The sequence below is a fragment of the Papio anubis genome, chromosome 6, assembly GCF_008728515.1.
Source record: "Papio anubis isolate 15944 chromosome 6, Panubis1.0, whole genome shotgun sequence".
Classification (NCBI taxonomy): Eukaryota; Metazoa; Chordata; class Mammalia; order Primates; family Cercopithecidae; genus Papio; species Papio anubis.
Genome location: NC_044981.1, coordinates 47,464,866 through 47,492,408, shown reverse-complemented (window position 1 = coordinate 47,492,408; position 27,543 = coordinate 47,464,866). Strand labels below are relative to the sequence as shown.

General features: G+C 34.0%; 1 pseudogene; it reads right to left on the bottom strand.

The window, feature by feature from the left end:
- The window catches only part of LOC110743097, a 44,849-nt pseudogene extending 17,837 nt beyond the window's left edge, over positions 1 to 27,012 (bottom strand).
- Between the last annotated feature and the right edge of the window lie 531 nt (positions 27,013 to 27,543).

The window sequence follows — 27,543 nt, the reverse complement described above, 5'->3', positions numbered from 1 at the left end:
CAGGATACAAAATTACAGCTAAATAGGAGACGTAACTTCAAATGTTCTATAGCACTGTAGGATGAGCATAGTTAACAAAAATATATATTTTCAAATAACCAGAAGAGAGACTATTGGATGTTGCCAACAACAACAAAAAAAAGATAAATATTTGAGATGACAGATAAGCTATTTACTCTAATCTGATCACTATATTTTTTATGTATCAAAACATCACTATGTACTCCATAAATCTGTACAATTATTTTTTATTAATTAAAAATGTTTTTAAAGATTTATTTGGAGATCTAAAAACAGTAGTCAGCTTTCTGAAATTTCAAACCTTTGAAAAAAATGTAATCTGTAAAACTTTCTACCAATTTTATCCAAGATGGAAACACCACTTCCTTATTCTACTCTTCATACTCAGTCTTTGAATGTATATCATTTTCTTGTCACGTAATTTTTGAAAGAATAAAAAGAAGAAAGAGTTGGAAAACAAAAATTTTAAGGACTGGCAGGGGCAAATGAAAAGAGATCTTGAGAATGAAACCTGGCACTTTCTACCTGCAACCACAGCAACTTCAATCTAGAACTGATTTTAAAGGTGTATTAGCTTCAGTCACTTGAGAAGCAGACATCAGATGAGTTTAGATGTGCAAGAGATACATCGTTAAAGATGAAGGAGTGAATGTAGATGAAGGAGTGAATGTAGTCCTTCAGACTGTGATGCAGTCTGACACCAGTGGAAGGAAAGGGGAAAGGAGGAGATATTGGATAAGAAGAGTCTCACTGCCAGTCAGTCAAGGAATTTCAACAAGGCCAATGGGGAGTTCCTGAGGCAAAGGTTCTCACTGGAACACTGCTGTGTCTTGCAGAAATTGTCATGTTCCAGCACCCCTGCTGTACTCAGTCATTGGCTGGAAGCATCACAGGGGAGCGTGACCGCTGAACACAACAGAGAATCCAGGGAGATAGCAGCTCGGACTGTCAGTCTACTATGCTCTGCCCAGCAGAAAATCTGAGCAGCAGTATTTATGGCCAGTGCAGACCACTGTATTTTATGACCATTCTTAGATGACACATGTTTCTGTAGAAGCTCCTCCAGAGTCTTTGTTGGTCTCATTTTGTGAGAAGAAACTTAGAAGAGAGTGGTTAAAGGGATGAACTACAAATCTTAGTTGCTACAGTTGGCCTTGTGGTCACAACTGGTACTCATAGTCTACCTCTATTATCCAATCGAAATTCTTCCTACCCACTACTATCATTTCAGCCTGTGCTAGTGGCTGCCAAGTAGCCTAGACATTTCTGAAGTGTCAGAGCCATAATCCTAGCTTTCTCAGAGTTGCTGCATAAATTTATTCCAGGTATAACGGAACAAGAATTACCTGAGGCTAGTCTTCTTTTCCCTCTTTGGTTTCCAGACTCATGCTTTTGTTCTTTTGGGAATACAGGACTATGTAGCGGTCTCCAATTAATGTATATACTAGATTCTAAAAGGTGGCATGTCATCAGTTTCGAGTGTTGCCTCTGAGTTGGAGCTTCAGTTGTGTCTTTAGAAAATGGATGAACCAGCCAGGCATGGTGGCTCTCGCCTGTAATCCCAGCACTTTTGGAGGCCGAGGCTGGCAGATCACAAGGTCAGGAGTTCGAGACCAGCCTGGGGCCAACATAATGAAACCCTGTCTCTACTGAAAAAAAAGAAAGAAAGAAAGAAAGAAAATGGAAGAACCTGTATACCTTCAGTATCTTCAGTAACTGCATGAGGCCAATGGCTTCTGAGAAGGGCAGTATATGATAATGATAACACCAGTGGGTCCTATCATCATGAGATCACTATCATACCCTCTTTGCTACACAGTAGGTTTCCTGTTTCAATGCCTTTGTTTGAAATTCTGTGTCTGTAGATTAGGTATTTTGTAAGTCCTCAGATAGTGGCGCTGCTGATTTCTGTGAGTAGGAAAAGTAAACACGTACCTAGAATAGAAGAGATATTTATCCCTGTGAGGATGAAATATTGACCCTTTCATAACAGATGAGGCCCAATGGAATTGACTTGCCTTCCGAGTGTCCACTGCTTAGTCTTCGTGAAGAAGGGTGCCATATCAGAGGCTCAGAATTGATACCTGTTGCTGACAATTTTGACATTCAGAGGCAGCAATAACTGAGTCAGCCTTGGTTAGTGGGAGTCCATGCTGCTGGCCCATACATTTCTCCTATCTCTTCACCAGGACCCCCTGTTCACGTGTACATTGAATCAGTTCCAACATGACCTATGGTGCAGACTGGCTGATATTAACTGATCTACTTGAATGTTCAATTCATCTTTTGGGGTGCATACCTTGTTTTGGTTATTAAAATGTGATTCCAAAATTTGTATACTTTGTGCTCTCCCCATATGTATATTCACATGTACTACACCATAGTTACCAATATCTGGCATTCTAATTCTTTTCCTTGCAGTTACATAACCAGAAGTTCAGGTCATAAGTTACTTCTCTGTGGTCCAAGGACAGTTGAGAGAAGTTCAAGATGTTTTCCTTGGTCTTTTATACCATAACAACTCTTACACCACAAGCTAGCAACACAGTAGGGAGGTTACTGTTATTTCCAATTATATAGATTTTAGGTATACAGTTCAAAACTAGTTAAATGACCACTGGGTGGGTCTGTGGACCCACTGCACACAATAGAATCAGAATTTTATTTTATTGTATTGTATGGGTACATAATGGGTATATATATATAGTATGGGGTATATGAGATATTTTGGAACAGGAATATAGTGGTGTAATAATCACATCAGGGTAAATGGGATATCCATCATCTCAAACACTGATCACTTCTTTGTGTTAAAAACTTTCCAATTATACTCTTTTAGTTACTTTAAAATGTACAATAAATTATTGTTTACTGTAATAACCCTATTGTGCTATCGAATACTAAATCTTATTCATTCTATCTGACTATATTCTTGCACCCATTAACCATCCTCAGTTGGCCCACCCCCACTATCCTTTGTGATGGTAAATCATTCTACTCTCTATCTCCATGAGATCAATAGTTTTAATCTTTATCTCTGAAAAATGAGGGAGAACATGTGAAGTTTGTCTTTCAGTGCCTATCTTATTTTACCTGATATAATGACCTCTGGTTTGATCCATGTTGTTGGAAATTATAATATCTCATTCTTCTTTATGGTTAAGCAATATTCCATTGTGTATATGTGCCACATTTTCTTTATCCATTCATCTGTTGAAGGACATTAGGTATCCAAATCTTGGCTATTGCAAATAGTGCTGCAATAAAAAAGGGAGTGCAGATATGTCTTTAATATACTGATTTCCCTTTTTTTGATATATACCTAGCCGTGAGATTGCTGTGTCATATGGTAGTTCTATTTTTAGTTTTTTGAGGACTCTCCAAACTGTTCTTCATAGTGGTTGTACTAATTTACATTCCCAGAAACAGTGTACAAAGGTTCCCTTTCCTCTACATCTTCACCAGCATTTACTGTTGCCTGTCTTATGGATAAAAGCCATTTTAACTGGGTGAGATGATAGCTCATTAAGGACTTTTTCATATGCCTATTTGGCATTTGTATGTCTTCTTTTGAGAAATGTCTCTTGAGGTCTTTTGGCCATTTATAAACTGGATTATTAGATTTTTATTCTACAGAGTTGTTTTAGCTCCTCATATATTTTGGCTATTTATCGTTTATCAGAAGGGTAGTTTGCAAATATTTACTCACATTCTGGAGATTGTATCCTCACTTTGTGGATTGTATCCTTTGCTGTGCAGCAGCTTTTAAAGTTGATGTGACCCCATTTGTCTGTTTTTGCTTTGGTAACCTATGCTTTGGGTATTACTCAAAACATCTTTTTCCCAGACCAATGTTCTAGAGTTTTCCAAAAGTTTTATTTCACTAGTTTTATGGTTTAAGTTCTTACATTTGAGTTTTTAATCATTTTTAATTTAACTTTTGTATATGGCAAAATAAAGGAATCCAGTTTCCTCTTTCTGCATATGAATATTCGGTTTCCCAGCATCATTTATTGAAGAGACTGTCCTTTCTGTTATGTATTTTCTTGGCAGCTTTGTCAAAAATGAGTTCACTGTAGATGTATAGATCTCTTTCTGTGTTCCCTATTCTGTTCCATTGAGCCATGTGCCTGTTTTTTTGGCAGTACCATACTGTTTTGGTTATTATAGCTCTGTAGTAGAATTTGAATCCAGGTAATAAGATGACTTCAGTTTTTTTTTTTTTTTTTCTTCTCTCAGGATAGCATTGGCTATTCTGGGTCTTTTATGGTTCCAGGTAAATTTTAGCTTTTTTTTTTTGCTATTTCTGTGAAGTATGTGTTTGGTAATTTAATAAGAATTGCATTAAATCTGTAGATTGCTTTGGGTAGTATGAACATTTTAACAACATTAATTCTTCTAACCTATGAACATGAAATATCCTTTATGTGTGTCTCTTCTTCAATTTATTGCACCAATGTTGTATAGTTTTCCTTGCAGAGATCTTTCACTTGCTCAGTTAAGTTTATTCTTTAGTATTTTACTTTACTCATGGCTCTTGTAATGGGATTACTTTCTTGATTTTTTGTTCAGGTTGTTTGCTTTTGGCATATAGAAATGCTACTAATTTTTGTATGTTACTTTTGTATCCTACAACTTTGCTAAATTTTTAAATCAGTTCTAATAGTTTTTTAAAGGAGTCTTTGGGTTTTTCCAAATATAAGATCATACCATCTCCAAATAATGGGAATTGTTCTGGAAAACTCTTTTCACCCTGATATAGCTTGGATATTTGTCCCTCCAAATCTCATGTTCCAGCCAATAGGTGGAATGGATTCAAAATCTAACACCAAAGCCTTTAATCAATATTTTGATTAATTATATCATCAAAATAACTACTTTGGAATATTAATGAGATACATAAACTTATTATTCCTTCCCAATTTGGATGCTTTTTATTTCTTTCTCTTGTCTGATTGCTCTATCTAGGACTTCCAGTACTATGTTGAATAACAGTAGTAAAGGTGGGCATAGAATCAGAATTTTAGCTGGGTATCCCATTGTTACATGGCTCCTGCAAACTCCCTCCCAACAGGGGTGTCAAGATGATGCTTTGAGTCACTGATGAATATTAACATCAACTCAGAACTTATGCCTTATTTTCCTCAATATGTCTAGATATTCTGTTCCCCACTATATAGTCACCTGTATAAATGGCTGTAGATTAATTAATGAAAGGATTGGGGGTATCATACTTGCCACAGTCTTCTTATAAAATCATCCCCCTAGGGACCCATTCACTTTATTAGTTGACAAGTTCTGAATTTGAAAATTGACTCAAACCTGGAAACTGAGCAAGGGATCACGCATGGCTTTTTATTGGGGTGGCAGTCGTCAGTCTCCTGCTTCTTCATTCTTGTCTTTTTTGGTTATAGATATTAAACTATATCCTTATTGCCTAGCTGTCTCTTTCCCTTTAGGGATGCCACGCACTATTAACCATGTCCATTACTCTCTGTGGGCCAAGACTTATTGGCTGCTCTTCTGACCTTGATGGTCATTATAATAATTGTGTACTGATTTCTGGCAGCTAAACATCACCACCTGGCCTCTATTATTTCAGAGCTGCCTTATCTCCATAAATATTAATGAGCCCTGGACTGGGACCATCTCTCTTACCATCAGCTCTGGCCTGTGGAGATGAGCCACCCTTGAATTTGTTAGTAACACTACTGTTCCTCTCATCAGTGCCAGTGCATTCTTGATGGTCTTGGCAAATGGCATTTTATATATATATATATGGGTTTATATATATATATATGGGTTTCCGTGTATTCGTGTATTGTTATCATGTTGTCTTGCATTGTAATATAATATATCTATTCTAGTATTTTTACTTCCTTAATCTTTCTAATTCTTAATCTACCATCTTCCAGGCATTTTCCCTTAACTCAGGATAAAACCATTCATTTCTCCCAGTCAATAAGTGAAAGAGATTCAAAATCTCATACCAAAACCTGTAATTATAATCAAAATAAGTATTTTGGAACATTAATGAGATACATAATCTTATTATATACAGTTAAATTTTTTGTGAATATTTTAAGGCTAAGAAATGGTGCTAGCTATTCTTAGATATGAGTTAACTATTGCTTTTTTCTTCTTTCCTAAGCCAAGCACATCCAAGTCAGGTTAAGATGAGTTTTGAACTTGTATGAGGCCTGTAGCCTCTTTCTTTTGACTGATTTCTCACTTTTGGAATATAAATGTTTACCCAATGCCGGTACCCTTATTATATCTTGAAAGTAAATAACTTGTTTAGTTTCACAGGCTCATAGATAGAAGGAACTCATCTCCAGATGAGATTTTGGTCTTCGGACTTTTGATTGAGCTGATACTGGAATGAGTTAATTGGGCAACTATTGGGAAGGTGTAACTGTATTTTGCAACGTGAGAAGGACATGAGATTTGAGGGGCCAGGCTAGAATAATATGCTTTGAATGTTTGCCCCCTCAAATTTTATGTTGCCATGTAATCACCAATGTTGGAGGTGTGGCCTGGTATGAGGTATTTGGGTTATAGAGGCAGCTTGGTGCTGTCCTTATAATAGCGAGTGAGTTTTCATGAGATCTGGTTGTTTAAAAGTGTATGCCACCCCCCTTCTTGCTCTCACTCTTTCCATGTGGGATGCCTGCTCCGCCTTCACCTTTCACCATGATTGTAAGCTTCTTCACACTAGAAACAGATTCCTCACTAGAAACGGAGTGCCTCAGGTGTGCCTGAGTGCCTCTGCTTCCTGTATAGTATGCAGAACTGTGAGCCTCTGCTTCCTGTATAGTCTGCATGACTGTGAACCAATTAAACCTCCTTTTTAATAAATTAACCGGCCAAGATATTTTGTTATAGCAAGGCAAGGACCACCTCACACACATCCCTTCAGGCTGCACCAGCAGGAAAAAAAAAAAAAAAAATGAAAGCATTGAAGCATTGAAGACACCAGATAAATCAAGCCAAATTTTTTAAAAACACAACAAAGTTTCTGAAAATTATTATTGAAACACAGTGCGAAATCCAATTTTAAAATGGACTAAAGATATGAAGAGGATACACAGAAGGCACATACACAAATAGAAAAGTGTTCAACATCATTTAATTGTTACAGAAATAGAAACTAATCTTCCAATGAGACATCACTATATACCTATCAGATTTGCTCAAATAAGCAATAAAGATAACACTGAATACTAACAGGGACATGGAGAAACTGAATCACTTATACATAGCTGGTGAGAATGTTAAATGTTGCACTCACTCTGGAAAATAATTTGGTGGTTTCTTATAAAATTAATAATGCAAGCCATACGACCCAGCAATTGTATTTTTGGTCTATTTCAAAGAAATGAAAATTTATGTTCACACAATCTGTACCCAAATGTTCACATGGTTTTATTCATAATAGACAAAATTTTAAAACCCCAGATGACTTTTAATTAGTGAATGGTTAAATAAACTGTAGTGCATTTATACAATGGAATATCACTTAGCAATATAAGGAAACAAACTATTGTTACACACATCAATATGAGCAGATCTCTAGGAATTATGCGAGTGAATTATGCTGATTCTAAAGGGTTACATATTGTATTATTCCATTTACATAACATTTTTGAAATGACAACATTATAGTAGTGGAAAACAGATAAGTGGCTGTGAGTGTGTTGTAAAAGACCAAAATGGGGGCTACTTGTGATAATGGCACTATTCTGATTCTTGGCTGTGGTGGTGGATACATGGACCTACACAAATAATAAAATTGGATAGAACTAAACACATATACAGGTATAAATAAAACTGTATATTTGAATAAGATCCATGGATTGTATCACTGTCAATCCTGTTTGTGATAATGCTATATAGTTTTGCAAGATGTAACCACTGGGGGAAACTGGATAAAGGATATATGAGATTTCTCTGTCTTATTTCTTACAACTTCAAGTGAATCTACTGTTACCTTCAAATAAAATATTTAATTTAAAATTTAACGGAGGAAAACATACCATGTCAGTTCAAGGGAGGAAGATATTTTAAATAAATTATTAAATAAGGGAGTAAATCTTGGTATTAGAAAATGCCAACAGTTCACATTTCTGGAAATCTTTCATACAAAACTAGGCAAGCCTTGAGACTGGAAATAGGGTGTAAAATGTTCCATAAAGTCTGTTTCTGAAAAAGAAAAATGTTCCAAGGAAAAAAATAAATTGCATGAAAAGCCAAAGTGAGAGCTGATGTCTTAACCATCTGTTAAGTCAGGAAAGGTACAAAGTCAGGTACAAAGTTTACATCCACTTGGTAACTTTGCCAGTCCAGTCATGAATGATACTTTGGAAACTATTTTTTGGAATCTATTTCTCCGACCAGCATTCCTAAGTATCAGGAAAATCTCAAGACCTGACAAACACTGAGGAAATTTTCAGACATCATCAAGGATTTACACAGAGAACAATTGAATAAATAAGTGAAAAATATTGTGAGGAATTTCAAAAAAAAAAAAAAGAAAAAAGAAAAACGAAGAGTAGTGAAGTGAAATCGTTGCTGGCTAAATGGCGAGAGAGAGGCAAATAGGAATCTCTCAACTGTGAAATTAAGATCGCCTTATGCAAAAAAAAGTCTAGTATGTATATCTTCTGTCAATTGGTGCTTGCTAAAAGTGAACGATCTTAACAAAAGTCAGTCCTTATCTGTGGTTTTAAAATTTTGGTCCTCTTCTCACCCTGTTTGAATGGCTAAAGAATTTGAAAATAAATGCTATCAATTAAGTTTTCTAAAGTATGGGAATTAACCTAAGTACTCTATCACAAAACACGATGGCATTGGAGTTGCTTACAAAGATACTAGTGTGTTTTATGTTCTTAAAAATCTAAGGTATTGCGTATAAATCTCTGTTAGACACAAAATAGCTTCTGCATTTCGATAGTCATTTGCTTCAATACAAATAATGTTTTCAACACAAATTATTTGGCTTTAACTGTTGCAACTAAACACTCATTTCTCATCTATTTGAGAGGCAGTTATTTTCTTGGTAGTAATTAGGTAGTTATTGCTCACTCATACCCAATTCAGACTGCTAAATTTCACCTGAAATTGTTCTTCATTAGCTCAGGATAATGAGTGCCAATCTTTACCATTTGAGTACTTAAAGAAGCATCTGCTACAAAGTAAGGAGTTGAAGTATATCTGGAACCCGGGCATGCTTTCCGGTAGCCACACAGGGCCCCACGTTCCAGGGGCACAACATTGAGTTTCATACGTTGGTCTCACGGTCTTGAAATTCTTCGCAATTTTTGAACAAGGGTTCCAGAACTTTCACTTTGCACTTTGTATTGGATCCTGAAAATTATTCATCTAGTCCTGGTGGAACTCCTTGACTTGATATACCTGGAACTCAGCTCCTAGTACATTTGGCATGGAGGTGACAACTTTGCTTACTTCCATATCTTTCAGTGCTGGGGATTCAACATGCCAGTTTCTGACAGGCCTTTTCAGAAACTACCCGAAATGTTTTGTTTACTCAAGAGGTAGTTTACTCAGAGTGGAAAAACCAAACAAACGAACAAACAGAAAACAGGAGAGGGAATGTGGCAAACCAAACCTGAGTCCAGTTCTGTCAATTACAAGAGAAAGCTAGAGAAAGACACTTTCTCTTGTCCATGTGTTTCCCCCCATGATAAAAGAGTGTATGCTACTGCCTATAAAATAATCATTAAGAATTTTGAAGGTCCCGCTTGTTTTTAAAATGTCCTGCCAGTATTTGTTTTTAGCTTTTATTTTGGTTTCAGGGGTACATGTGCAGTCATACTGCATGTCATGGGGGTTTCTTGTACAGATTATTCTGTCACACAGGTAAGGAGCATAGTACCCTATAGGTAGTTTTTTGATCTTCACTCTCTTCCCACCCTCTACCTTGAAGTAGGCCCCTATGTCTATTGGCCCCTTCTTTGTGTCTGTGTGTACTCAATGTTTAGCTTCCATTAATAAGTGGGAACATGTGGTATTTGGTTTTCTGTTCCTGCATTAGTTTACTTAGGATAATGGCCTCTAGCTCCATCCCTGCTGCTGCCAAGTACACAGTCTTATTCATTTTTATTGCTGTGTGGTATTCCATGGTGTATAGGTACCACATTTTATTTTTCCAGTCCACTGTTGATGGGCACCTGGATTGATTCCATGTCTTTGCTATTGTGAATAGTGCTGTGATAACTATATGCAAGCATACATCTTTATGGTAATTTGTATTCCTTTGGATATATACTCAATAATAAGATTAATGGGTAGAATGGTAGTTCTGTTTTAATTTATTGGAGACATTACAAAACTGCTTTCCACATTCTTTGAACTAATTTACATTCCCACCAGCAATGTATAAGCATTCCTCCTATTTTTTTTTTTTTTGCAACCTCACCAGCATCTGTTATCTTTTGACTTTTTAATCGTAGTCATTCAGACTAGTATGAGATAGTATCTTACTGTGGTTTTGACTTGCATTTCTCTAATGATTAGTGATGCTGAGCATTTTCTTTCATGAGCTTGTTGACTGTGTGTATGTCTCCTTTTGAAAAGTGCTTGTTCATATCCCTTGCTCGCTTTTTGATTTTGTTTCGTTTTGTTTTCTGCTTGCTGATTTACTTAAGTTCCTTATAGATTATGAATATTAGACCATTGTCAGATGCATAGTTTGCAAATATTTTCTCCCATTCTGTGGGCTGGTTGTTTACTCTGTTGATAGTTTCTTTTGCTGTGTTGAAGCTCTTTAGTTTAATTAGATCCTTTAGTTTAATTACTTTTCCATTTTTATTTTTGTTGTGGTTGCTTTTGGCATCTTCTTCATGAAATCGTTGCCAAGATGTATGCCCAGAATGGTATTTTGCAAGTTTTCTTCAATGGTTTTTATAGGTTTACGTGTTACTTTTAAGTTTTTAATCCATCTTGAGTTGATTTTTGTATATGGTGTAAAGAAGGGTCCAGTTTCAATTCTCTTTTTATGTGTTCTGCCAGTATTATAATGCTACTGTCCTAGAAAATATCTTAAGCAACAGAGAAAGAAAATATGCAATCTACTTCTAAATCTTGGAAAAGAGATTAGATGAAATGGACAGAAACTTCCAGAACAGAAAAATATTCTATAAATATTCATTCCATGAGTATTGTGGAATTATAAAATTGTTCACAGATTTTATATAGGATTGGATATATTCACTATGACATACATATATATATATATATATATATATATGTTTGAGTGCTGAAAAATATAGATACCCTTCTCAGATTTAATTGCAATAGTGAACTTCCTTTTTTATTTCTGTTTTTTAGGAGCTTTACTAATACTTAATTTATATCTCAAAATATTCACCCATTTTAATATACAATTCAATAGCATATATAATATGGAAAGATAGAGAAAGAGAGAGAAGAAAATAGATGAATTTCTTATAGAGAATTGACTCACACAATTATGAAAGCTGGTGAGTCCAAAATCTACAGTGTAGGCTGGCAGGCTAGAGACCCAGAAGAGTGAATAGTGTGATGGTGTAGATAAGTTCAAGGGCAGTCTACTGAAACCCCCCCCCACCTTGTTTGTGGAGACTAATCTTTTTGTTCTTGTTAGGCCTTCAACTGATTAAATGAGGCTACCCACATTATGGAGGAAAATTTGCTTTCTCAGTGTTCACCAATTTAAATGGTAATCTCATCCAAAAAATACCCTACAAGTTGATACTTACAATTAACCATTACACTCAGTAACTCAAAATTCTGGCATTTCCAGACATTAAGTCCCTATCATTACCCCTTTTCATTGTCTTTATTGTCAGTCTACATACCTTCCCATTGCTCTTTAGTTGAGGAGCTCCCTAGAAGTGGCTTCAAATACTTCATTACAAGTTTACAAGTTCTTAAGGACTATCTCAGAAGAGAGTTTAAAATAATATAATTGAATCTTAGAACAATTTGAATAAAATAATATGAATTTATTGCATCTACTTTTTATGTGTATGCTATATATTTTATAAATATTTCAAAATCATTTTTGCAGTTACTAGCAAAAGACTAAATATTTCATTCTGGAAAAAACATAGAAAACATCAAAAATGGGTTTAAGTTGCACATTGGCATGTATTTAGACAGCCTGAATCAGTTGCAATTCTGCACATGTGCATGTATATTTTAAATGGAGAATACACTAGAGAAATGTGTTTGAATATTTAAAAGTAGAATGAAGATAAATGGTATTCCTTTTGCATGAAAATACAAAGAACAAAGAAATGTGCACAAATGCCTTTAAATTACTATTTTGAAAAAAAACATTTCAAAAAATATTTTTTTACTCAAGCTTATTTATCGAATCCGTAGAATATTTTCAAAGTGTTTCTAGAAATCACTTTGAACAAGTCAGAAAATGGAAATCTTAAACATGCTCAAAGAAATATTTTGCCTAATGCCTACATCAATTTAACCTTTGCATCATTGATTTTATAGTAAATTCATCAAAGTAAACTTTCAAAAAAATATTGCTCCTCAGTACAATCTGATGACTATTAACAAAGTTAAATACAAATAGCACAAATAAAGCAAAACTTGCCAATACTCCAGAAGTTCCTTTTGTAGGTTTTTAAATTTCAAATGTCTTGTTTTGTTCATGTATTCTTTCTTTCATTTACTTAATTATCACATTTGTAAATATGTATTTTGCAGTGAATCATGAAAACACACATGATACCTGCCCTTGTGGCACCTATAATGTAGAGGGTGAAGCCAACAGTAAGTGATCACACAAATATACTTAAAAAGTCTTAAACATATTATGTTGGAAATGTAGGTTGTCATGAAATTCTATGAATGGATTTGATTCAGTATGAGACATCAAGCATGCCTATTTTAAGAGGAAAACCATGTGAGTTAAAAGCCAACAGTTGAAGAGTAGTTTAATATGAAAAGAAGGTTTGAACAGAATATTTTAAGCAGGTAGGAGAAAGTACAAGTGTAAAGACCTTCATTGTAAGGATGCATAGTTTTCTGAAGGCTGAATAAAGTTCTAGGGTCTAAGCAGAAGGCGAGCTAGGGAGAGGCAGTGACAGCAAATGAACGCAGGATGAGAATAAGCAGGGTAGTTTAGTGCATGCCAAGAACTTTAGCCTTTTTAATGAGATCTCTAATTTTAAAAGATCACTCATTTCCATATATAGAATGGATTGAAACAGAGGCAGTAATCTGAGTTGAAAGCCATTAGCTAACTATTGGAGTGGTCCAAGAAAGAGGAAGGTAGTTAAAACTATGGGGGTGAACTTATTAAGATGAATTAAAGAAGCCAGTTTTGAGAAATATTTAGAAGGTGATATTAATAATAAATGAAGACATATGAATCATGAGTGTGAAGAAGTAGGAGGGACAAGAGATAAATGCTAGATTTCTGACTTGCACAATTATATACATTATTGCTTTGTTCATAAAATATGTCACCCGAGAAAAAGATCTGGTTTGAGGGAAAGATAATAAATTTAATTTCAGACATATTTAGTTGAGTAGCCTTTAAGATATCTTAGCTAGACATGTTAGGAAAGTAGTTACATATAAGGGTATAAATGCAAAGAAAGAAAGAACAATTGTTTTTTAAAAATTGCATGTATATTTTATTTAAAGAAAATACAGTGGATTATAGTAGAGTTAAAAGATTATAGAGATGATTCTGTCAGAAGAGAAAGGAATTTGGAAAGATGTTTGAGGAACTTAAAATTTAAAGGTCAGGTATAGGATAATGAACTGGTAAAGGTGACTAAGAAAAGGCCACAAGGACACTGAACTCTTTTATTTCTTCTAAATTACAAGTACTTAACAGAAGTGAATGAACTGGTGAGTTCCCCAGTGACCATCTTTTGGAAAATTTGGATGGGGTTCTTTATTCTGCAACCCAGAAGCATAGTTGCTTTATGTTTTTTCCACTAACAGGTGGATTAGTCAGCCTCTCATGCACTATTAATGGGTCTCTGGAAAGGTCTCTCCACACAAAAAACTAAGATTGCTGTTGTCCTACATTTCAAGTTAGAGCTTCATCTGTAAACATATAAAACTCATAGGAACTATCTTAATTTTAACCAGCAACTATTTATTTACAACTTATGTCGAATGTGTATATGAGGTACTTTTATGAAATTACATTATTATGAAGAAGAGAAGGGAATGGAAATGATGGCTTATGGAAGAAAATAAGAAAGACTCAGAGAGTTAACCAAAGGTAGGTGGTGGAAAGGGGCTTTGAAAGACACACTTTATTTTCTAAATGACATTCTAGAATACTCTAGAGGGAATATTCTAGAATTACTTATGACAAATCTTATTTTTAGGAATGGATCTGGTAAGCTTTTAGGAAGAGATATAAATAATATGTCATCTAGGACTCATGGGTAAATGTATCTTTAAAATTAAGCACCATCTAGTACAGGAAATCTTTCTACAGCCCACCCTCAATATGAGTCTAGGCTTGCATATTATTTGTGAGAGTTGGTTATATCCAACTAATATGCCTCCTCTTCTCTTCTCTTACACAATGGCCCTGATGGATATCACTGGATTAGTACTGAACGAATGAAACCTCTTCTGTGTGTCAGAGTGCATTGGATAGAGATCTTGTTTTATTCCTGTTATTTTCTTTCTTTTGGGATGATCATCAACTACATCTTTAGTTCTTTATATGCTGTAGATTCCAGACACATAATCATTCTATTAATGACATTCTATAAAATGTCAAATTGTCTCTTAAAATGAAATGCTCAGAATCTAACTAAATGTTCCATGTGTAAATGGCTGGGGCAAAATGGTATCTATTACATTTATGGTAATACCTTCCTTAGCCCAAATAAGGAGTTCACTATAGATTGTAAGCATCTTTTTCTCATGAAAAATTCATAAGTCTTTTCATTATAAGTAGGCCATCTCTATCTTCAGAGCAATTAATTTTTTAATTGGATTTTTTCATTTAATTTTTTTAAAAGGATGTATATATACATACATATGTATGTATACTTGTGTGTATGTGTGTGTGCATGTATATATAATACCTTTTCTTTACAATTTCAATGTCATTATCCTGAAAGTCTCTCTTCATGCCTAGGACACCCATACATTTCAAGATTATCACTTCTTTATTTTCACCTACACAATGGTAACAAATCAAAACAGATTAAATAGTAACTTATTAGACATATTTATCAATCATCATATTTATTTTGTTCTTATATTTTGTTCTTAAATATTTTGGGGCTTTTATTATTTTTGTAGGAAATGATACTATCTTTAAAATCAATATATAATGTAAAATTTCTGTATCTAGGCATTTTGTAATATCTTTTAAGGTAGAAACAGAACAAATTCTTGATTGTGTGAAATCTATTATATCAGCATTCATCTGCTATTGTTAAGTATATCTCTATTTAACGATATGAAATCTTTGATAGAAAGTGATTGACAAATAGGCTACATTTCCATTTCTGAATATTTTAATGTAATTTTTCTCTGTTATTGTGAGTCAAGATTGTTGGAACAAAATGGTATCTAAATCAAGGACATTTGTGCAAAGTCTAGATGATACCATATGACTTTAGACCAAGAAAAAAGATAAATACTGTTTGCCATGTTTTTTTAGTACAACCATCTTGATCTCACCTTGCCTCTCTTTTCCCTCCTAACTCTTTTACATTTGACAATTGATTATGCAACTGTCTTGTCATACACTTTTGTAAATATTGTTGAGGCATTTTTTCCAGATTGAGAAAAATGCCTTGAGTGTCTGCCTAGCCTGGTCTCATCAACATGCATCTACATAGCCCTCCTGTGACAGACAGCAGAGAAAATACAGAGACAGGAGGGTGGAAAATTAAATTATGTAAATTTTCTTCTCCTAACAAGGTGAGGAATTAAGTAACCATACTGGTATCTTTATATTTATTTTTATTCCTCACTCCAGGAATTTTCTAGCAGGTAAGGCAAACAACCAGGAAATCTAGAATATTTATTTACATTGAGGTAAGCTGACAGCCTTTCATAGAGTGAATCGGAAATTTACCCTTGACTTCCAAATAAGGGCATAGGCAGTTTTAAAGCAGAAACATTCAATTGCATAAGTTCTTGAACATTAGTTTTTGTTCAGTATTGAAGCCTGTATCTAAATGGATAGCAGATGATCCCAGAAGAGAAATAAAAAGCTTTATTAATTGGAAACTTTGGCCTGCAAGCTTCACTCTACCCATATCTGTGTATTTTTTCTCACTTTTGATTTTATTATTAGTTCCTTCCATAAATAAAACTAGACTATAGCTTTTATTACAATGCTCATTTTTAAGACTTTCAGTTCTTGTTAAGTAGAGATGTTGAGTTTGAAAACAATTAGGAGAGAGTTCTATGTCTGAACTTACAATGGTAAATTAAAAGTAATATTAGAAACAAGATAGTAAAGTCTAGAAATAAGACTCTACCTATTGTGATTATACAAGACATCCTCAGAGATCGCTCTTAAATAATAACTTGTTACCTAAAGCAAACTCTCTAGATCCATGACTGAAGAAAGATAAAAACAAAACAAACTGATATAGAGCACAAGAATTAGAAGGTCATTATGTGCCTTCTCCACCCATAGCAATCAGGCATATTCTTTGTACCTATGTCTCACCTATCTTTTTATCCATCCATTCATTCCTTATCTACCTATTAATAACCTGTCTCTCTCTGTATGTCTCCGACTTTATATAGTAGAATCAATTATTCCAAAAAACTAAAGGACAATATACAAGTAGACTAAAGAAAACTGCTTTCTTTCAAGACTGACCCTCAGGATCCCTGTGTTCTAGTTTCACCCCTGTGCCCTGTGTCTTTCTGCATCCTCTCTTTTCAGAAAGACCACAGAGGCGTACACAGTGCTCAGCTTTAAACTCCTGCTCAGGATTCCGGTTTCTGGTTCTTCATGTAAGGAGCTTGGAAGTTGCCACCTTATCCTAACAATCAAAAAGGGGACAGACTGAAAAAAATCAACAGATCTTGGATCCATAAGAGAGGTGAAGACACAGAATAAACCTTTGACCTCAAAATTTGGGAGACAGGCAAATACAGGAAATCATGGCTTACAAATGCAGAGATTGATAAATTGTAAAACTACAGACAAATCTTGAGAGTTAGAACTCCAGGACGATCGAGTCATAGAGAAGCCTCCATACTTTTCTAAGTTTTACCTAAAGGATGTTGACCAGATTCTCATAGTAAAATCAGAGAAAAATTCCCACACTTCCAGAATTGGGGGGATGGGGGTGGGGGCAGGAAGGAACAGAGCACTCTGTTATTCTAAATAAGGCCTCTCCTCAAGGAAACTAGTTAACCAGAGCCTAACCTCCTGGGGTACCATCAGAGTCTAATCGACCTGGGAGAAGGAAAATACCCAACTCTAGCCCACTGTAGGCTCCCTGTTCCACCTAATTGGGGAAAAACAAAACAAAACAAAACAGGAAACACTTGCAAAGTTCACAGTCTGGAGGCATATTCTTACTGAAAGATTGAAACCTAAACAGAGTACTGCAGAATGCTTCCCCTCCTCTACACCTTACCACTACATTAATAGAAAACTATTTACGACAGTTCCTATTACCTAGTCCATCATTAAGAAAAAAGTATATGACATCCTAAAAGGCAAAAATGACAATCTGAAGAGAAAGAACAAGCATAAAAATCAGACAAGGCAGGGATATTGGAATATCAGATAAGAATTTTTTTAAGAAACAACTGTGATAAGTTAAGGGTGCTAACAAATAAAATACAGAATGTGAGAACAGATGGGCAATGTAAGCAGATAAATACATATCCTAAGTGAGCCAGAAATAAATTCTAGGAGGCAAAAGCACTATAACCAAAATAGAATCCTCTCAGTGGGCCTATTTGTAGACTAACTGAGGATTGTTTGAGATTAAGGATATATCAATAGAAACCTCCAAAACTGAAAAGCAAAAAGAACAAAGACTGAAAGAAAAAAAACAAAAAACAAAAAAAAAAAACAGAATATTCAAGGACTGTGGGACAACTACAAAAGATGTTACAATACATCTGATGGGACTACGAGAAGAAGAATAAAGAAAGGAAGAGCAGAAACAAATATTTGAAACAATGACTGAGAATTTTTCCAAATTACTGTTAAACCCCAAGCCAAAGATAAATCCAGGAAGCTACAGAGAACACGAAAACAGGATAAATGCTAAAACCAAACAAATAAACAACAAGACAAAACCAAATATCGGCATGTCATTTTAAAATTACGGAAAGTGAAAGATTAAAAAAATGGAAGATAAATAAATAAATAAATAAATAAATAAATAAATAAATACTGTTGAGAGAGAAAAATCCACTAACCTAGAATTCTCTACCCTGGAAAAGTTATTTTTCAAAAGTGAAGGAGAAATAGACTTTCTTAAACAAATGAGAGAAAATTTGTTACCTGTAGAACTGCCTTGCAAGGAATGTTAAAAGAAGATTTTTGCAGCTAAAAAGAAAAATATAGGTTAGAAACTCATATTTACATAAAGAACAGAAAGTATTGAAGAAGAAATAAATGAAGGTAAAATAAAAACTTTAATTAAAAAAAATTCTCAATTGACCCAACAGATTTAAATTGCTTAAAATAATAACAATATATAAGATTATGTATGCTTATGTATATGTAGTATATATGTGTAATATAGAATAGTATTATGCTTATGTATGCTTATATATATGAAATTAATGACAGCAATGATAGATGAGAGGAAAGAATTAACATTATTTTGTTATAAGGTACTCACACTAATCTTGAAGTGGTATAATGTTTTTTGAAGGTAGACTAGGATTAGTTGTAAATGAGTACTGCAAACTCCAGGACAACCATCAAAAATAGTAAAAAATAAAGTATAACTGATATTTTAAGAAAGCAATGAAAATGGAATCATATAAAATCACAGTTAAAACTACAAAAGGCAGAAAAAGAGTGGAATACAAAAATAACAAAGAACAAGGGCAACAAAAACAAAATAGAACCAAATATAGTAGATATTTACTTAACTATACCAATAATCACTTTTAATATCAGTGGTCTAAATGTGTTAATGAAAGAACAGATTTTTTAGAGTGGATTAAAAAGCATGATCCGACTATATATGTTGTTCACAAAAATGCCACTGTAAATATGAAGACACCTAAAAATCTTAACAAAGAACCCAAAATAAATTCTGGAAATCAAAAACACTGTAACAGAAAGAATGCCATTGGTGACTTTAATAGATTAAAAGTAAATGAATGAAGAAAAATATATCATGTTAACTAACACTAAACAAAAGAAAGCAGAATAATGATACTAATTTGAGACAGAGTGGACATTAAGGCAAGAAGAGTTATCAGATATAAAGAAGGCTATTACACAATAGGTAAGTTCTCTAATAAGATGTAACTAATTCTTAATATATATGCAACTAACCGTAGAGCATCAAACTATATGAGATTAAAAATTGATAGAACTGCAAAGAACTCTACTATTATAGTTGGAAACTTAAACATCCATCTGCAGAAATAGGTCCAGCAGGCAGAAAATTAGTAAGAACATTGTCAAACTCAACAATACTGGCTATAATTGACAATTATAGACTACAGCAGAATATCCATTCCTCTTAAGCTCACCAGATAGACCACATTCTGGATTAAAACACACAGCTTAACAAATTTTTTTTTTTTTTTTTTGAGACGGAGTCTCGCGCTGTGTCACCCAGGCTGGAGTGCAGTGGCGCGATCTCGGCTCACTGCAAGCTCCGCCTCCCAGGTTCACGCCATTCTCCTGCCTCAGCCTCCGAGTAGCTGGGACTACAGGCGCCCGCCACCACGCCCGGCTAGTTTTTTGTATATTTTTTAGTGGAGACGGGGTTTCACCATGTTAGCCAGGATGGTCTCGATCTCCTGACCTCGTGATCCACCCGCCTCGGCCTCCCAACAAATTTTTAAATATAGAAATCATATAATGTTTTCTCTCAGAATATAATACAATTAAACTAAGAAATCAATGACAGAAAAATAATTGAAAAGTTCCAAAATACACAGAGATTAAACAACACATTTCCAAATAACACATAGGTTAAAAAAGAAATCTCAATATAAATTAAACAATATTTTATGTAAGTGAAAATAGAAATACAACTTATCAAAATTTGTGGGATGTAGCAAAAGCAATGCTTTGAGGGAAATTTATAATACTGGATGTGGAAAATACAAGTAGACCCATCATAAATAATGTAAGCTTCCACCTCAGGAAACTAGAAAAAGAAAATTAAATACAATGTAAGCAGAAGAAAATAAGTAATAAGAATCAATGCAGAGATCAGTGAAATTGAAAAGAGGAAATCAATAGAGAAAATCAACAAAAACAAAAGTTAGTTCTTTAAAAAGATAGATAAAATGAATAAGCCTCTAGCCAAGCAAAAAAAAAAAAAAAAAAAAAAAGACAAAATACAAATTGCTATTATTAAAATTTCAGTTTTCATGAGCATTAAAAGGATAATAAAGTAATACTAAGAACAACTCTACATCTACATATTAATAACCTAAATGAAATGAACCAATTTCTGGAAAGACACCATGTGCCAGAACTCACACAAGAATAGACAACCTGAATAAGTGCATTAACTATTTAAATATTTAATCAATGATTAATAGTCTTCCAAACAGAAATCACCAGGCCCAGGTGGGTTCACTGGTAAATTATATAGAATGTTAAAGGAAAAAATTACAGCATTTTAAGCACCTTTTAAAGTAATTAGAAGCAGAAGGAATACTTTCTAACTCATTCTGTGAGGTCATCATTATCCTAATACCAAAACCAGGAAAAGCCATTATAAGAAAATAAAATTACAGATCAAGATATCTCATAAACATTGATGCAAAAATCCTCAACGAATATTAGCAAATGGAATCCAGCAATATATAAAAACCATTATACTCCATGGCCAAGTGGGATTTATCTCAGGTATTCCACTCTAGTTCAACATGCAAAAATTAATTAATGCAATCAATCACATCAATAGGCTGAAGAAGAAAAGAAAATGTATACAGATGGGGAAGTAAAAAATGAAATTTTCTTTGTTCACTGCTGAAATAATCATCTATGTGAAAAATCCAAAAGAATCAGCAAGAACAAAAACAAACTCCTGGAACTAATAGGCAATTATTGCAAGGTTGCAGAAGACAAAGTTAATATACAAATTTAATTGCTTTTTTATACACCAGTAATGAACAAGTGGAATTTGAAACTAAAACACAGTAGCATTTACATTAGCACCTCCAAAACGAAATAATTAGGTATAAATCTAACAAAATACATACAAAATGTATGTAATCAAAAGTGTAAAGCCCTAAAAATAAAATTAAAAAGAACTAAATAAAAGGAAAGATATTTCATGTTCACAAATAAGAAAATTCAGTAATGCCAAGATGGGAGTTCTTTCTAACTTGATCTACTGATTCAATGCAATCCCAATCAAAACCTCAGCAGGTTATTTTTTGAATATTAAAATTGTACTCTGAATTTTATATGGAGAAGGAAAAGACCCAGAATAGCCAACACAATATTGAAGGAGAAGAACAAGTTGTACAATGACACTACACAACTTCAAGACTTACTATAAAGCTGCAGTAATCAAGGCAGTGTGGTATTGGGAAAAAAAAAAGAAAAACAGATGAATTGAATAAAATAGGGAGCCCAGAAACAGACTCTAATAAATACTGTTAATTGGTTTTGGATAAAGGAGAAAAGAACATACAATGGAGCAAGGGAAGTCTTTTTAAGAAAAGGTGCTAGAACAACTAACTGGCCATCCACATGCAAAAACATGAATTTAGACAGACCTAATACCTGTCACAAAAATTAACTCAAAATGCATGATAGAGCTAAATGTAAAATGCCAAACTATAAGACTTCTAGAGCATAACATAGGAGATAACCTAGATGACCTTGGGTACGGTGATGATGTTTTAGATACAACACCAAAGGCATGAAATAATCCATGAAAGAGATAATTGACAAGCTGGACTTTCTTAAAATTAAAAACTTCTGCTCTGCAAAGGACAATGTCAAGACAATAAGACAAGCCAGAATCTTGGAAAAGTATTTGCAAAAGAACAAAGCAAAATATTTGTAATACCCCAAATGTATTAAGAACTTTTAAAACTCAACAATAGGAAAAGAAATAACTCAATTAAAAAATGTGTCGAAGACCTTAAAGGACATCTTACCAAAGAAGATACATATATACGTATATACGTATGTGTATATGCATATGTGTGTGTGTGTGTGTGTGTGTGTGTGTGTATATATATATATGGCAAGAATTCTGTTAAAAGAATCTCCACATTTTATATTAAATGCAAATTAAAACAATGAAATACCACTATACACCTACTAGAATGAACAAAATCCAGATCATTGACAGCATAAATTGATGAGAAGAATAAGGAGCAAAAGGAAATTTCACTCATTGCCGGTAGAAATGCAAAATGGTACAGCCACGTTGGAGACAATATGGCAGTTTCTTTTAAGACTAATCATACTTTTACCATGTCATCAGGCAGCTGTGTTTCTTGTTGCTTACCAAACAAAATTGAAAACTGATGTTCACAAAAAAACCTGAATATGAATTATTACAGCCACTTTTAGAGGATTTTAGTGGATTTTACCACTGTAATAATTTGTCTTTTAATTGGTATATTTAGATCATTAGCAGTAAAAGTGATTATAGATATACTTAAATAAATATTTGCTACTGTTTTGTATTTGTTGACTTTGTTCTTTGTTCTTATTTTTGTCTTCACTCTTTTTCTGATGTTTGTGGTTTTAACTTAGATTTTATATTATTTCATTTTCTCTGCTTTCTTAGAATATCAGTTATACTTTTTTTTTTTTTTTCACTATTTTGGAGGTCATCCTGGAGTTTGCAGTACACATTTACAACTAATCCAAGCTTACCTTTAAATAACATACAAATTTAAGGATAGTGTAAATACCTTATGGTAAGAAAATAATCCTAATTCTTTCCTCTCATCTCTTGTATTATTGCTGTCATTCATTTCACTTATATATAAGTATACATAAGCAAAGATACACATAATATACATATACATAAGCACACATAATCTAACATAATTGCCAAAATTTGGAAGTCACCAAAATGTCCTTCAGTAGATGAGTGGATAACCTATGGTACATGCAGAGAATGGAATATTATTCAGTTCTAAAGAATTAGGTTATGAAGCCATTAAAAGATATGGAGAAGACCAAAATGCATACTACTAAGTGGAAACTCCAAACCAAAAAGAATACATACCATATCACCCAACTATATGACATTCTAGAAAAGGCCAGTAAAAACTATAGGGCCAGTAAAAATTCAGTGGTTGAGAAGGGTTGATAGGGGCAGGGATGACTAGGCAGAGCATAGAGGATTTTCAGGGCAATGAGAGTATTCTGTATGATGCTATAATAATAATTAGATAGAATTATACATTCATCCAAATCCATAGAATGTGCAACACCAAGAGTGAAGCCGAATGTAAGCTATGGACTTTGGCTGATTATGCTGTGTCAATGTAGGTTCATCAATTGTAACGCGATGTACCATTCTGGTGGTGGATGTTGATGATATGGGAAGCTATGTATGAGAATGGGGGATGTTGTTAACATGGGAAGCTATGCATGTGTGGAGTTGGGGGGCATATGGGAAATCTCTATAACCTCCTCTCAGTTTTGCTGAGAATCTAAAACTGCTGTAAAAGGTAGCTTAAAAAATGACTTCTCAGAGTCACTTCTGCAACATGAAAACCCATTTTAAGGATGGACTTCTTCTCTATATATTCAAAGTTACTTACGTCTTCACAAAATTATGAAGAAGGCCAAGAAAATTTACTTTCTTCTCTTTTTGGCTACATCTTTTATCTTCTGACCACTTTTTTTTTTTTTTTTTTTTTGAATGCCTAGAAATTTTCTGCAGCTTGTGATTGACAAGATCCATACTCTTCTGCTCCTAATTTATATCCAACTCAAATTTGCCCATTTTTGTTCATGCCACATACTTTATATGAATTACTACTCTCTCAATTTATCTAGAGTTAGCTAATCTTGGCTTCCTGTATAGAAGGGAAAACTCTTATTAGATGAAATGAATAAAATTTGTTACCAGTTTAATTTGTTTCTTCTTTTGGAAAATGTACCCCTTATAAAAGATGTAAATTCTGAATCTTTTCCTGTAAAATTAGGTGAAATTGCAGATTGTATTTTAGTGCATAGCACTCTTTTATATGTTTTGAAAATTCTACTACATAGGTGTTTACCAAAGCGCCTAACATACTGTTAATGTATTTTATATATTCAACAAGTTCTTGTTGAATTTTGTCGAAAACATGTTTATGTCTAATAAGAGAGTCATGAGATTCAGGACCCTACAGCTCTTACAAAACAAGGCCTCTTTCAGCAATTGCAGTTGAGAGGGGACACTAGACATAGATAAAATGGGTACATTGTGAGGGGAAGGGAGTCAGGGTCTGGATCTTATTTTAATGGCACCAATTTAGAAATGGGTCTATGTTTGTTAATCTTACAGATCATAGCATGTATTAGTCTGTTCTCAGACTGCTAAGAAAGATGTAACAGAGTAAGTGATTTATAAAGGAAAGAGGTTTAATTGACTCACAGTTCTATATGGCTGGGGAGGCCTGACAATCATGACAGAAAGTGAATAAGGAGCAAAATCACATCTCACATGGAGGCAAGCAAAAGAGCATGTGCAGGGAAACTCCCCTTTATAAAACCATCAGATTTTGTGAATCTTATTCTCACTATCACAAGAACAGGATGGGAAATTTCAACCCCCGTGATTCAATTATCGCCCACCAGGTCCCTCCCATAACACATTCGAATTATGGGAGCTACAATTCAAAATGAGATTTGCATGAGAACATGGCCAAACTATATAATAGGATATTTTGAAAATTTTGTAGAAGTTATTGATGATCCTCTTGCCAGCAACAATATGAGTAATTTATGGATATTTTATGGGTTTCATGAAGCCTTTGAAATCAACCCAATGGGTCTATAAACTCCATGTTAAGATTCCCAGTTATATAGTAGTCTGAAATAGAGCCTACAGATGAGACCACTGTAAAGAACAAAATTCTCTTTGATTATTTGTCAGAGTATGGCATGGGTTCTGTTCCTAACAAAACTGCAGTAACCCTATAGAGAGCAGATTGTGATAAATGAATCTGTGATTTCTATATTTCAGCATCTATTAGAATTCATAGTGATAATTTATATATGTGTGGGTCTGTGTGGTTGAGTAAGCTGTTAGATAATGCTATTAAATTAGTTCTATTTGATTCATGGAAAATGCAAACCGATAGAGATTCACCTAGCAGTTAGTTTGCATAATGATGACTGAAGATTTTGCATTTACATTAATGAGTGTTAGTGACTCAAATAAGCTCTGGGAACCAACAACATGAAATCTGAAAGCTACAGCTTGTAAAGAAAGTAACAAAGAATGCTGCAGTAAGATGATCCCCACTGTCCTTAATTCAACTCTCTTAAACAGAGAAAGTACATTCTGTTAGTCCTCCTGTCCAAGGGCAATAAAGTTTACCATGATTTGATTTTGTTTAATACATATCCACTCCTGCATGCTGCAGCAGGAGACAGCTGGATTAAGTTATGTAGCACTAAATTAATCATACATTGATAGGCATACTATTGCTAAAAGTCCAATCTATACTCAAAAAGTAAAGTTGGTTATACTTAGATATTTGAGCAACACATTTGGAATTTAACTAAAATAATTTTCAAGGAATTAGCTTTCATTTAAGATTTGATAGTGATTCACTGGTAAAATGTAGACAATTTCAGAGTTATTCCCATGACTTGGCCAAATAACCTCTGCAAACCCAAAGAGGGGACTTAAAGGAATGATTCTCAGGTGGGTCAACATAGAATGAAAGTCTTTTCCTTTATGACTAAATCCCGTTGAAAATTGTGGAATGTGGTCTTTCCCATTGCATATCAACTTAACTTCCCAGATGTCACTATTACAAGATCGAAAGCAGACAAAATAGTATTGTGCACTTTAAATTGTTAGGTGGTGACCAATTTGCCAGCTGCCTTATACATCCTTTGAAAATTCAAATCAAGCAGAGATGGCAAAAAGCAAATGAATTATTAATGATGCACTTCATATTCAGTGTGTGTATCCAGCAAGTAAACTATTTTTTGAATGCTGACTTTTAAAATGTTTAAATAAACTCTTCTGTTTTGCTTTATATTAGTGCCCATCTGATTTTAAAATACTAGGAGGATGTCTTTGTGTCCTCACATTACATATGCTTCAGTCTTCATTATTTAATTAATATGATGTATGTCTGTGGTCCCAGTTACTCAGGAGACTAAGGTGGAAAGATCCCTTGAGCCCAGGAATTTGTGGGGGCAGTGAGCTATGATTGCACCACTGCACTCCAGCCTAGGCAACAAAGCAATACCTCCTCTCTAAAAAGTTTTTTTAAATAAATAGATAAAAATAATTAATTAATATGGCAGGAGCAATAATTACTGACATGGAAACATATTCACCATAGGCTACTAGATGACCAAGACATGCATTATAAAGCAATGTACTCATTATCTAGACAAAAGAGATAAATTTAAATTACACCTTCCCCTCCCCCGGCTCCACACACACAACCTCTGGAACATACAACAAAAACATCAATATCAATTTAATCTGGATAGAAATATCAAGATTTACTTATTTATTTTTTTGTAAATTACTTTTAAGACACATAATTTTATCATAGCTCTAGACAAAGAGAAACAGTTTTTCCCACTATTTTCATCACTGTACCTACCCCATCTTCATCATCATAAGTCTTCATCATGTGCATGAAGCTGAATAACATGATAATAGAGGCTATATTCATTTAATAGAACTTGAAGACTTGAAGGTCTTGAAAGTTGAAACTACACTAACTATATGGATACACAACTTCCACTCTGATTTTAAGGCATTTAAAATGTATGTATAATATGCATAAAGTAAACAGCCATAAATGATGAGGTCCAGTGAAGTGAATGCCTCTGTGTAACCATCATCCATTTAAGGAAACAGACCATAAAGAGCATCACAAAAGTGCTTTCTCAACTCCTCTCATAACTGACCACAAAAGACAACTACTAGCCAGGATTTTAGCTCTGTAGAATTGTACATACATGGAATTATATAAAATGTACTCCATGTCTGTGCCATGTTTAGTTCAATAATATGTGTGAAATGTATTAATGTTATTGCATGTAGCATACTGTATTTATTCTCATTGCTTTATAATATTCCATTGTGTGAATATGATACATTTAATCTATTCAATATTAATGGATATATTTTTAAGCATTTTACTTTCTTAAAACTT